The sequence below is a fragment of the Petaurus breviceps genome, unplaced genomic scaffold (genome assembly GCF_028583685.1).
Source record: "Petaurus breviceps papuanus isolate PSGF00001 unplaced genomic scaffold, PetGlider_PUasm1.0 37, whole genome shotgun sequence".
In the NCBI taxonomy this organism is placed as follows: domain Eukaryota; kingdom Metazoa; phylum Chordata; class Mammalia; order Diprotodontia; family Petauridae; genus Petaurus; species Petaurus breviceps.
Window position 1 is genome coordinate 1,009,876 of NW_027186296.1, and position 12,036 is coordinate 1,021,911.

Sequence of the window (12,036 nt, forward strand, 5' to 3'; positions counted from 1 at the left end):
ATTCATAGTAATGTAGTGGAAAATAATGAGTTAACCTTTTGAAAACTCTTTTGAAACCCTTGGATGAATACACATTTTGTTCTGGGGATCTGCCAAATCCTGACTATCTTTTATGAAGGAGGCAGCAAAAGAGCTCTCTCATATGGGGGATTTTTAGGGAGATACTTGGTGGTTATTGTTCTGGGATATTTCCATTGCTAATGGTTATTTATTGTGAATCTCTGCTTTAATAAATCTGCTCCATCTTCCCACAAATCCATTATGTAATGACTTATACAGCATGCCCTGGGGTATTCTGTCCTGGGCTGAGAAGAGCTATTTTCCTCACAACTGTTACCTATTATAACAAATAAAATCATAGCAGCTGTCTGTAGATGATGCTGGTTGGAAATGACAATACTTTTACTCTGTTTCTGTAGGCTCCTAGAGCCAGACAGCAGGGGGAGTGTCAATGCAACCCCTTGTCTCAGAATTCACATCTGTGGTGCTGTTGGGAACTTAAAGTATAAATAAAAAATCTGTGTGGCTTTGAGACTCCATACAGGGCAAAGCTTCCCCATCCAGAAAAACAACTTAGGTTGCCAAGTAGAGAAGGGCATATGCAGTTCAGTAGAAAAGAAACTTCATTTTCAAGTGTCTGAAAAACTTTTTTCTAGTGCAGCAAGTGAAAAAAAATGTAGAACATACAGGCATCCAGCTTTCAAAGATTACTACAAAGACTGATAAGCGAAGACCTCAGTATGGATTTGAATTTTCCGTGTTAAAAAGAGGCCTGCTCCATGTGTTGATCAGATGATGCAGAAAAATTGAACTTATTCATTCAAAAAACATGTATTGATCACCTAATATGTGAAGGGCACATCCTTTCATCTGTCTTTAAAAAAGAAGCTTTGCAATTTAGCCATTAGGTCAGGGGATTGAATAGAGCTGAACTTAACTGGGATTCAGTTCAGAGAAGATAAAGGTGGTGCCCAGGGACGTGGAAAAATATGAGAGATTCTCTGCCCCATAGTTGAGGGACATGCTTGATTTGCCACTGAGGTGTTCAGTCACTGAGTTCCTCTAAATTCAAGCATGGTAATGAATGGTGAACACTTTCCTATGATATCATGCTGGCTAGTTTTTGGAGGCACAAAGGTCAGTCAATACTATCATTTCCTTTCCTCCTGTTTCTTGTGAAAGTTTATCCACAGTAGTTCAAGAATTACTAACGTTCTACTGCCCATTGTAGAGTCCATATGGCTGTATCACCCCTTCCCCTATTAGAGTTCCTCTTAAGAAGAATTTCTAAATCTGCAAAGTTGGTCTTTAGATCAGTTAGTCGACAATCACTCATTAAGCTATCTGCTATATGCCAAGCAAAAGGGATTCAAATATAAACAATAAAATAATCCCTACTCTCAAGGCACATGTAAAAGGAGGAGGCAAGAATGTATCTGTGTGTATGTGGGTAGATAGATAGTTGGTTCTATAGATACATATACATCTGGATATACAGAATAAATATAAAGATAATAAATACAAAAAAGTCAGCCTCATTGATTATAAGGGAGTAGGGAAGGAAGGTGATAGCAATTAAGGGAATTAGAAAAGGTTTCAAGTAGAAGGTGTTACTTGAACTAACTGTACCTTGAAAGAGAGAGGGATTTTTACCCTTCTTTTTTTTATCCCAACTAAAATTGACATGTCATGGAAAGGTCACTCCTCTCCATGGAACGAGCTGTAACTTTGGTATATCACATATTAAAGTTTACCAGCACTATCCTACATGTGAGGTTACTTCCTGAAAACACTGTTGGAGATTAGGAACATCTTTTTTGTTTGACCTCAATTTTTGATACCTGACTTTCTGCCATCCACACCTAAGTGATCACTTGGTTGGATGAATGAAACAGGTTCTCCTTAAAACTCTCTACAAAAATATCCTGAAAGATGAATTTGAAGGCAGAATAGCTAGAGAGCGGATTAACGTGTTAGGCAGGGGACTACCACTCTGCACTACATTCATTCACATTCATTCGTTCGTTCAACAAGAATTTATTAAATTTACCTGCTATGTACCATGCAATGTGCTCTATGCTGGGTATTCAAATACAAAGTAATAACAACAACAATAGTAACAGTCCTTGCCTTCAAGGCTTACATTCGAGGGAACATATACAAAGATAAGGAAATATAGAATGTATTCAAAGAAAATGCAACTCAACTTGGAAGGGAAAGCACTAGCCAAGGGGGGTGGGAGATGAGGGCAAAGGACCAAGATAGGCCTTATGTAGAAGATAGCATGAGCTAAGCCTTGAAGGAAGAGAAGCATTCTAAGAAGGGATCATTTTGTTCTATAGAAAGTCTTAAGGGAGTAGGGCCAAGTAATTAGAGATCACTTTTCTTCATATACGTGCATCTGGATGTTTAAAAACATCTGGGAGGGCTCTCCTGAGTTTCTATCTCAGAGAACCAGAAACAGGGAATGCAGAAAACTTTCATTTGTAGAACACTATATCAAGTCTAGTACTGCAAAGCAATATTCCTCTTAAGGAATGTTTTTGACATTTAAATAAATGTGCGTGTTTTTTATCATTCATTGTTGTTCTGTTTGATGTATTTTTATTAATTGCTATTCTTGAGTGTTGACACCATAAGGTTAATTTGTTGCAAAAAACATGATTTGAAATAAAAATAAAAGTGCCGCTTTTGAACAATCTTTCCTTCTGATGAAATAGATGAGGACCTTTCACTTTCTCTTCTTAGGTTTTAGCCTTTTTCTTCATTCTTCAAAAAGTTTGTATCCTAATCCTTGTCAGTTACTGCTGTGGGTTGCAATCACTTATTATGGGTATGTCAACCTCAACCAGGGAGATGTTGGAGACAGCTCAAACCAGTGCAAGAGAGCTGATTGTTAAATTTTCCTATGTGAGCATTTAGACCGTAGAAATCAGCAAGTGTTCAATAATATCTTGATTTGTTATTTTATTGATTTTCTAGACTTAGAAAATTGTGGAAAATGCTAATAATGCAGATTAAATGTAAAAGTGTGTCATGCTATACAATGATATTGTTTTTTCTGGAGAGGTGGTTGTTAAAACATTTACCAGCATACCTCTGGCCTCACCTTTCTAGGCATAGAAAGAAATTTTATGTAACTTAGGTCTGAAGCTAAACTCTACTTCAGGAAAAATAAAATGTAATCCCATACAGAAGATGCTGAGGTAGGAAAAGTGACTAGTCATCTAATTCCCTATCAGAAATGGAAGGAATCAATCAGTGACTTGGGTTATATTTAAGATAAGAGTATAATTTGGGTAGCGATGGTTCTTAGATGGCTATCATTATAGGGGAATGGCAGAATCTAATTATCTTTCATATAGGCAGATCTTTCTATAGTGATTTATCAGACTAGACTTTATAAGATTGGGTTTCTAAGCTGTAACTTCTTTCATAATTGATCTTATTTGGAAAGAAAATAAGGTCAAAACCAATTTGTGGCTTTACCTTCAAAATATCAAGATCATGAAACTAGAGTGAACACTCCCAACACTTCTGACTTGCTCAAAGAAACATAATAACCTATCTGATTTTGAATGTATTCAAAAAGTGCTAGCTTGATCTACTTGATGAAACAAAAAGTATAGAATTCAGTTTTTTGACAGTGATGAAAAACATCATTGTGATGTCAGAAAAAAAAATAGTTTCTCTAGTTTAGCAAAGTTCAAACAGTGTTCCATGAGGTAGACCAGCCCTAACTTGAAAAATTATTTTTGGCATGAGTTCCAATATCTAAATGAAACAGGAAAGATATTATTAAACTATTAATAATTATAATTATTATAAAAGTAGGTGAACACTTAATAACTTAAAATTTTATTTTTATGTGATTGCTCATGGCAAAAAACAAACTAGTGAATTAAAAACAAGAAGAGATAAGTAATATGGTTATATTTCCCAAGAATATGTAACAGATGTTTGAAAGGAGATCACAGTTATAAATCCCTGTTTCATCCTAGCCTTGATAATAAGATTGTTCTTAATAAGGGATTACTTTTCTCTGAATATGTTGATCTTGAGCAAATTTCAGATTGAATCTTATGTCACAGACATGAATTGCTAGTATTCTTATTAAAAAACAAATCACACTACATGAAAATCAAATCAACAGAGAAGCAAACAAGAGGAAATCACAACAAAACCAGAAAAATAAAAAGAGTAATCAGAACCTGCTATACAAAGTCAAATACTAACAAAACTGAGAACACAAAAGAACTGAAGGAATATTTTTAAAAATACGAAATACCCAAGCTAAAAAAAGATCAAAGAGAGATTTTAAATAATCAAATATCCAAAAAAGAAGCAGAACAAATTATAAACGATCTATCAAAGCAAGGGTGGGGTGGGTGGACTTATGGTCCTAATGGATACACAAGAGAGTTCTATCAAAATTTTAAAAAACAATTAATATTAATACTACACAATTCTGAAAAATTGAGGAAGAGAGGACTCTACCAGACCTCTTTTGTTGGGAAAAAAAAAATGTGTTCCTAATACCTAAGCCAAGGAAGGATAAAGCACAACAAGAGATTTCTAGAACAATATCATTATTGAATATAGATTCATAAATTTTAGGTTAAAAAAATTAAATTTTCTATTTTCCATCCAAAAGTTCCTACAACACAATTTAAGCAGAAGTGTGGATTTACCCATAAAGTTCCTACTTATTTTCACATCAAATCTTCCCAGAAGAGAAAGAGACCATGATAAAAATCTATCTAGATGATGATTAAAGATTATAAATGAAAATGATATAATCTCCTCCCACTGTTAAAGATGATTTAGCATCAGGCACTCTTCCTTCACGCAGGGTGGAGCTTTTAAACAATGTAAAGTGCATGGCCACAAGGATTCCAGTGCTTAGACCAGTGCCTGGCATTTAGTTGTCGCTTAATATATTTTTACTGATTGACTAATTCTTATCCTTATAAATTCTTCAAAAGAATTAAGTTGGGACTTAGTCTTAAGGCTGTGATCTAATTTCAATATGATTAAAGATATGTGTGTGTGTGTGTGTTTTAGAAAGCTTCCTTTGCTTTTGGGAGCACATACCTAGTACATGTTCACTTTTAAAAACTTTGAAAAATTGGTAATGGTATTTTTGAGTGTGGGACTATATAGGTTACTATACAGAGTGCTGGTTCTTGGAGCAGAAGACCTGGGTTTGTGTGTACTACCTCTGAAACTTACTACCTAGGTGACTATAGACAATTCTCTTAGCATCCTTGGTTAAGTCCCTTAGCAACCTTACCTCAGACAGGCTGTGGGAGGCTTGGCCTGGGGCTGCCCTGGGGCAAGGGCAGCCTTCTCCCAATGGTCAGCTTCTCCAGGTCCAATCTTGCTGGGAAATGGACCTATTTTTATAAATGCCTTTTTGAGAAAGAAATCACTTTTTAGGAGTCTGGCAATGCCAGGCTTTGCTACTATAATGGAACTCTTATTTGGAAATAAAGTTTTTCTTTTGATCACAAAAAAAAAATCTTATGCATAAAATGAAGATGTTGGATTAGACTAAATGGCATCTGATGTCTCTTCTGTATGATGTTTAATATCTGATCCCATGGAGATGACTCAGTTTGGTTGTGGAATGGGATTGTTAAAGACCTAGGAAAAAATATGAATGGTCAATCATTCAACTGTTAAATCTATGCAGAATGATCATTTTTATCATTAGAGGTAGCAGCAACATGAGGGATTTAAATCAAGTCCTCATTGCCCCAGATGCACAGAAAAGAAGAGAAATATTAAAACTCTCAACCCATTGAATTTAAGAGGTCAACTTCTGTTGTGAATTGTAGAGGAGAATGAAACATATGAAAAATAAAGGAATTTGGGATATGGATGATGATGATTTTATATATAACTGTATTTGACACATTATAATATAATAATGTTTAAATATGATCGGTTAAATACTAGCTTTGAGTTGAGACTTACTGAGCAGATAAGGGCATGCATTAGGGAATCAAGGAAACTCAGTTAAGATCTTACCTTCACCAGTTGTTTTGTTTTCCTCTCTATATACAGTGGTGATGGAGATACTCTCCTTCTTCCCAGGCAATATTTGAACAATTAAATTAAGCAAATAGTTATTACCTTGTAAGGTTCTAGGCTTGGCTCTGGGGGTACAAAAACAAAACATCAAAGTCTTCGGTCTCAAGGACTTAACAATCTAATCTGGGAGAATAAAATACATGCACAAATGTGACACAGATAAATAAATACAAGTTTAGAAGATGCCATGAGTGACAAAGTTGGGTAAATAAAGATATAAGACATAAGAATTTAAATTGGGGGAGATCCCTTTGAACTGGGGGTCTTGGAGGTCAGGAAAGGCTTCAAATAGGTGAAAACTAATCTGGGCCTTGAGGACAAAATGGTTTCAACAGGAAGTGATGTGAGGAGAATATGTTCCAGGCAAGGGAGAATTAATTGAGATCAGAGAAGAGAGGGAAAAAAAAAAAAACAACAAGATCAAGGAATATCCAGTATTCCAGTTTAGTTGGAATGTAGAATGCATGAAGAATAGGATAAAGATGAAAAGAGAGGTTGGAGCTAGGATATCAATGCCAGGTAAAGGAGTGTCTATATTATCTAATAGGTAAGAGTAAGGGATCTGCTGAAGGCTTTTGAAAAGGGGATGGAGGCACTGTAGAATGGGTCAAACCTGATAAATGAAATTTAATAGATATAAATCTAAGTCTTATATATAGGCTCAAACAGTCACTTTCTTAAGAATCCGTTGCAGATTTATGACTAGAAAGAAGTTTGGCTGAAAAATTCCAGGTTAACAGAGTATAAATTTTATATAATTGAATAGAGGGGTGGCAGACATAAACAAAATATTAGGCAATGTTAAAGTGCATTAAGAAAGGCAGCATCCAGAGATACGAGGTTGTGATCCTGCTACATTCTGCCTTCGTTGAACTACATCTGGAGTATCATATTCAGTTTTAAGCCTCGCAATTTAGGAAAAACTTTGACAAGCTATAAAACATGCCATATGAGCATTGGTTAAGGAGCTTAGTTTTGTTCAACCTAGAGAAGAAAATGTTTAAGGTAGACATGATAACTGGCCTTAAGTATTTGAAAGGATATTCTACGGATAAGACATTTTCTGTTGGAGCCCAATGGGCAGTAGTATTAGCAATCAATAAGCTAATTCAGGTTCAAGGTAAGGAAAAAATTCCCACCAATAAAAGGTTTCCAAAAGTAGAAGGGGCCACTTCAGTAGATAGTGGAACACTAGAAGTCTTCATGAATATATTATATGATCACTTGCTGAGCATATATTGTAGAAGTTATGAGTTAGACTAGATGGTCTATGAGATCCCTCCCAACTCTGAAATTCTTTGATTTTCCATACTGGAAAGAGGATTTTTGATATCTATATGAATGATGGATTAGAAGGAGAACTGGAGACAGGGAAACAAGTTAGGAGGCTTTTGTAATTGTACAAACAAATAATGAGGACCTGAAATCAGATGATGGCTATGTGAATGGAGAAAAAAATAAGTTACAACAGAAGTAGAATTGAAAGGACTTGGCTGATTGGCTGTGAGAGATGAGAAAGAAAATTCAAATATGATTAATATTTTGAGCGTAAGTGATAGAAAGGATAGTGGTTCCATCAAGAGAAATAGAAAAGTGGTGGGGGGAAGAGTTTTAGAGAAAATATGAATTACTTTTAGGTAAATTAAATTTCAGGAATGTTAAACTTGATGTGAAACGTTCAAGTGGTGATGTCTTTGCAAGTAGAAGGAAATTTAGGGCTTTCAGAAATCAAGACTGAATCTTTACATCTGAGTCTGTAGACAACATCTAGAGTATTGTATTCTGTTATAAGCATTCTTCATAGAGATAATAATTGAATATATGGAAGTGTATGAGATCTCCAAGAAATCAAGAACTAAAAGCAAAGATGACCATGGATAGAGACTTGGAGTACATATACACTTTAGGGGAAAATAGGAGGAAGAGAAACAAGGAAAGAACATACTGGAGTGTTTGGACAGTTTTAAAAGAAGAAAAAAGCAGAAAAAAATGGAGGAGAGGGCTCAAGAAAAAATTTCAGGGAGAAAAAAAGATTTAAAAAGATGAAGACAGAGAAAAGGTCACTGAATTTGGCAGTTATTGGGTCATTTGATGACCTGAGAGGCAGGAGTTTCAGCAGAGAGGCAGAGATGGAAAATTGGTTGCAGGGTTTTAAGGATAAGTCAGCAGGGAGGAAATAGAGGCAGTGAGTATAAATAAGTGTGGTAGGAGAAAAAAACTATTAGTCCAAGATTTGGAAGAAAATTCAGAGTAATTAAGCACAATATCTACATGAAGCATAGATCTCTTCTGTATCATCTCCACCAAGTGACCATCCAGGCTGGATTAAAAGATTCTCAGCAATGGGAAGGATTACCTCCCAGTCTGTTCTTTTCTATATACCTTACTTAAAACAGGGACTTAGCGAGTTCTGACTGCACATTTTAACAACAGTTCATCTGCTTTGCATTTTCCCAGTCTTTTGGTCCCAAGGGCAGGCCTTAACAGTACTTTCTTCCTTTTGTATTTTAGAGGCCATAATTCTACTTACTTTTATGCTTTACCTACTTATAAAATAGATCATCTGACAGATCCTTCCACAGAATACATACTTCAATCTCTTACTTGGGTTTATACGCATTAACAGCCGATACAAAGCATGTGTTTGTCTTTTTGTTTTCTTTTTAAACTCAAAAAATTCAATAGGTTTGAGGAGGGGTCAATGGAAATAGCATAATATAGAGTAGGGAGACCAGAACATTTTTATAGGCAAAGGAGAAAGTGCCATTAAATAGGTAGAAACTGAAGACCAGGGAGAGGGAGTAGTTAGGGCAAGGGGTTGGGGGAGGAGGGGAAGTACTATGAGACAAGAGGGAATGAAATCAAGAGCACAACCAGAGGAGTAATCTTTGTCAGGGGCAGCTAAGTGGCACAGTGGATAGAGTGACAGGCCTGGAATCAAGGAGACCTGAATTCAAATCTGGTCTCAGATACTTAATAGCTGTGCAACCCTAGGCAAGTTACTTAACACTGTATGTCTCAGTTTCTTCATCTATAAAATGAACTAAAGAAGGAAATGGCAAACCACTCCGGTATCTTTGCCAAGAAAACCCCAAAAGGGGTCACAATGAATGGAACACAACTGAACAACAACAAACAGTCTTTGGCAAAGAGGAGGTCCACCTTATCCTCCAAGATCAATGGGAAAAAGAAAAGGATTGATAAAGATAAAGGTTTTGAGGTATGGAAGGAAAGATGAATAGCTTCACATGTTCAGTAACTTGGGAATTGATGTTTATAAAAGTGAATTGCAAAAACAAACAAAAATTGCTCTAGCCATCATGGTCATACATGCTCATAATCAAAGTTCCTAGGGAGACCAAGGTTGGCAAATCTCTCGAGTATGGGAGTTCTGAGCTATAGTGAGCTAAGCTGATCAGGTGTCTACAGTAAATTAAGCCTCAATATGGTGAGACCTCCAAAAGAGGGGAGGCACCACGTTCCCCAATGAAGTGCAGATCATTTCAGATAAAAAAAAAAGAGCAGGTCAAGAAGCCCATGCCAATTGATCATAAGAGAGGGCCTGTCAATAACACCCATACTTTCAGCCTGGGTAAGATTAGAAAACCCAGTCTTTAACAACAAAACAAAAAACTGCTCTAAATTCATAATGGTAAGGAGAGAAATTTCATATTAGATTTGTGCACTACGTATGAAGAATGGGGAAGTTCCCTATACCGATGAAATCACAGGTCTATTTCTATCCCCTAACATGTAAATAACTTTAAATACCAAGCATAGGAGTTTGTATTTTGTCCTAGAGGTAATAATGATCCCCTGGACTTCTTTGAACAGGAAAATGACATGGTCAAACCTATGCATTAGGAATATTGTTTTGACACTATGAAGACTGTATTATTTGAAGATACTCAAGGCAAGCAGGTTATTTAAGAAGCTATTGATGTAGTCTGGGTGAGAGGTGATGATAAAAAGCATTGTGGCCATTTGAGTGGAGAAAAGGGAAGAGATGTGAGAAATCTTGTATCAGCAGACTGAACGAGACTTGACAACTGCTTAGATATGGGGATTAGGAAGAGTGATGAATCAAAGATTTCTCAGAGGATGCAAAGCAGTAAAACTGGAATTATAATAATGAGCTTGAAAGAAATAGAGTGGGATGGGGTGGGAGGAGGGGATGAATTCTGCTTTGAGCCTGTTGAGTTCAAGATGCCTAAGGGGCATCTAGTTTGAATTGTCCCTTAGATAGTTGATGATTCAGGAATGAAGCTCAGGAGAGAGGTTAGAGCTGGATATATAGAAGCAAAGGTTATTTGCAAAGAGATGATAATTGAATCCATGGGTGGAGAAGGAGAGTGTGTAGAAAGAGTAAAAAGGGACCCAGGACAAAACTTGGGAGGGTGGGCATGGGGAGACACAAGACATGATTGATGATCAACATCAATGAGCACCTATTAAGTGTGAGGTATCACAATAAGTGTCTGATTCTTTTTATCATCACCAATCAAGGTGCTGTAGCACCTAGAAAGTACTTAGGCACATAGTAGGCAATTAATAAGTGCTTACAGTTTACACTCCATCCCATGTACTCTGAGATTCACTCCTTCCTATTATACAAGTAGATACAGTAGATACAGCACATAAAATCATTACAAATCAATAGGTAAGCTACACTTTCCAGTGTAGTGGAAAGAATACTAGCTCTGAAATCAGAGGATCTGGGTTCACATCTCATCTCTGTTATTTACAACCTGCAGTGTGACCTTGGCCAAGTCATTTAACCTCCATAGTTCTGTTTCCTCATCTGTAAAATTAAGGAGTTAGACTTGATCATGGGTTCTTAACCTTTTTGTGTACCATGAACTCCTCTGACAATCTGGTGAAGCTTATGTATCCCTTCTTAGAATAATGTTTTTAAATGCATAGAATATAATACGTAGAATTTCAAAGGAAACCAATATTTTTTTTAATAAGTAAATTCATTGAACCCAGTTTGAGAACTTCTGGAGATGATCTCTAAGTTCCCAGTCTAATCAATGACCATCTTAACCAACATTCTCATCACCAGATCATAGATCTAGACTTGGGAGAAAACAAAAAAATCAAAAACCTCAGAGGTCATCTAGGAAATCGTTCACTTTACAAATGAGGAAACTGAGGCCCGGGGATATTAAATGACTTGCCAGAGGTTGTTGAGGTGGCAAATGTAAAGATGGTATTTTACTCCAGGTCCTCTGACTCCTGAATCTGTGCTCTTATCAGTTTATCTGTCCACCATCATGAGATGGAAGCTTAGGGATCAGGGTCAGTGATACTTAGATTTCTATCTAAGTATACAACTACTGTACCAGAGAATGAAAGTACTTGACTGAACAGCTAGTTGTTGACCAAGCAAGGGGTCAAAATAAGAAATGGTTTTTTTTGGACATTGTGTACATTTTCAAGAACATGTACATATATCATAAGTCTGTGCATATAGCTAGATGGAAATGTAATATGAGTTGTACCTTTCACTTTGAAAAATGTTCGCCTTCAGTCAGACTGTTCAGTGGGCTTCCTGAGGGCTTCACCTCTACAGACTTTTAAAATACAGAAATTAGATTCAAACTAAAAAAGCCTGGCAGTTGCCTCATTACTTGTAGCTTCTGATTCACGGAAAATATAACAGTGTGAATTGCCTGAAATTGGGTCCTCTCTATATTTTCCTGAAAAAAAAGTGACACTATCTATGCACTGTAAACTCAAACTCCAAAAAATATGAAGGTCATTCTGAAATTGAGAGAAATGGTAGTGGAGAGTAATGTCCCTGCAAACTGTGTAACCATATTGCAACTTATCTTTGAGAAGAAGAAAGAAAAAAAATCCAGAAAACCACATAGGACTGAAAAATGAATTCTAATAAGAAAGATAAAAATAAATGAAGAAAAATAAGTAACATTTATA

General features: G+C 36.1%; 1 protein-coding gene across 6 annotated transcripts in view; it reads left to right on the forward strand.

Annotated features, from left to right (window-relative positions):
- Window positions 1–12,036, forward strand: part of MEIS2 (Meis homeobox 2) — a 231,572-nt gene that overhangs the window by 123,972 nt on the left and 95,564 nt on the right. The window lies entirely within an intron of this gene.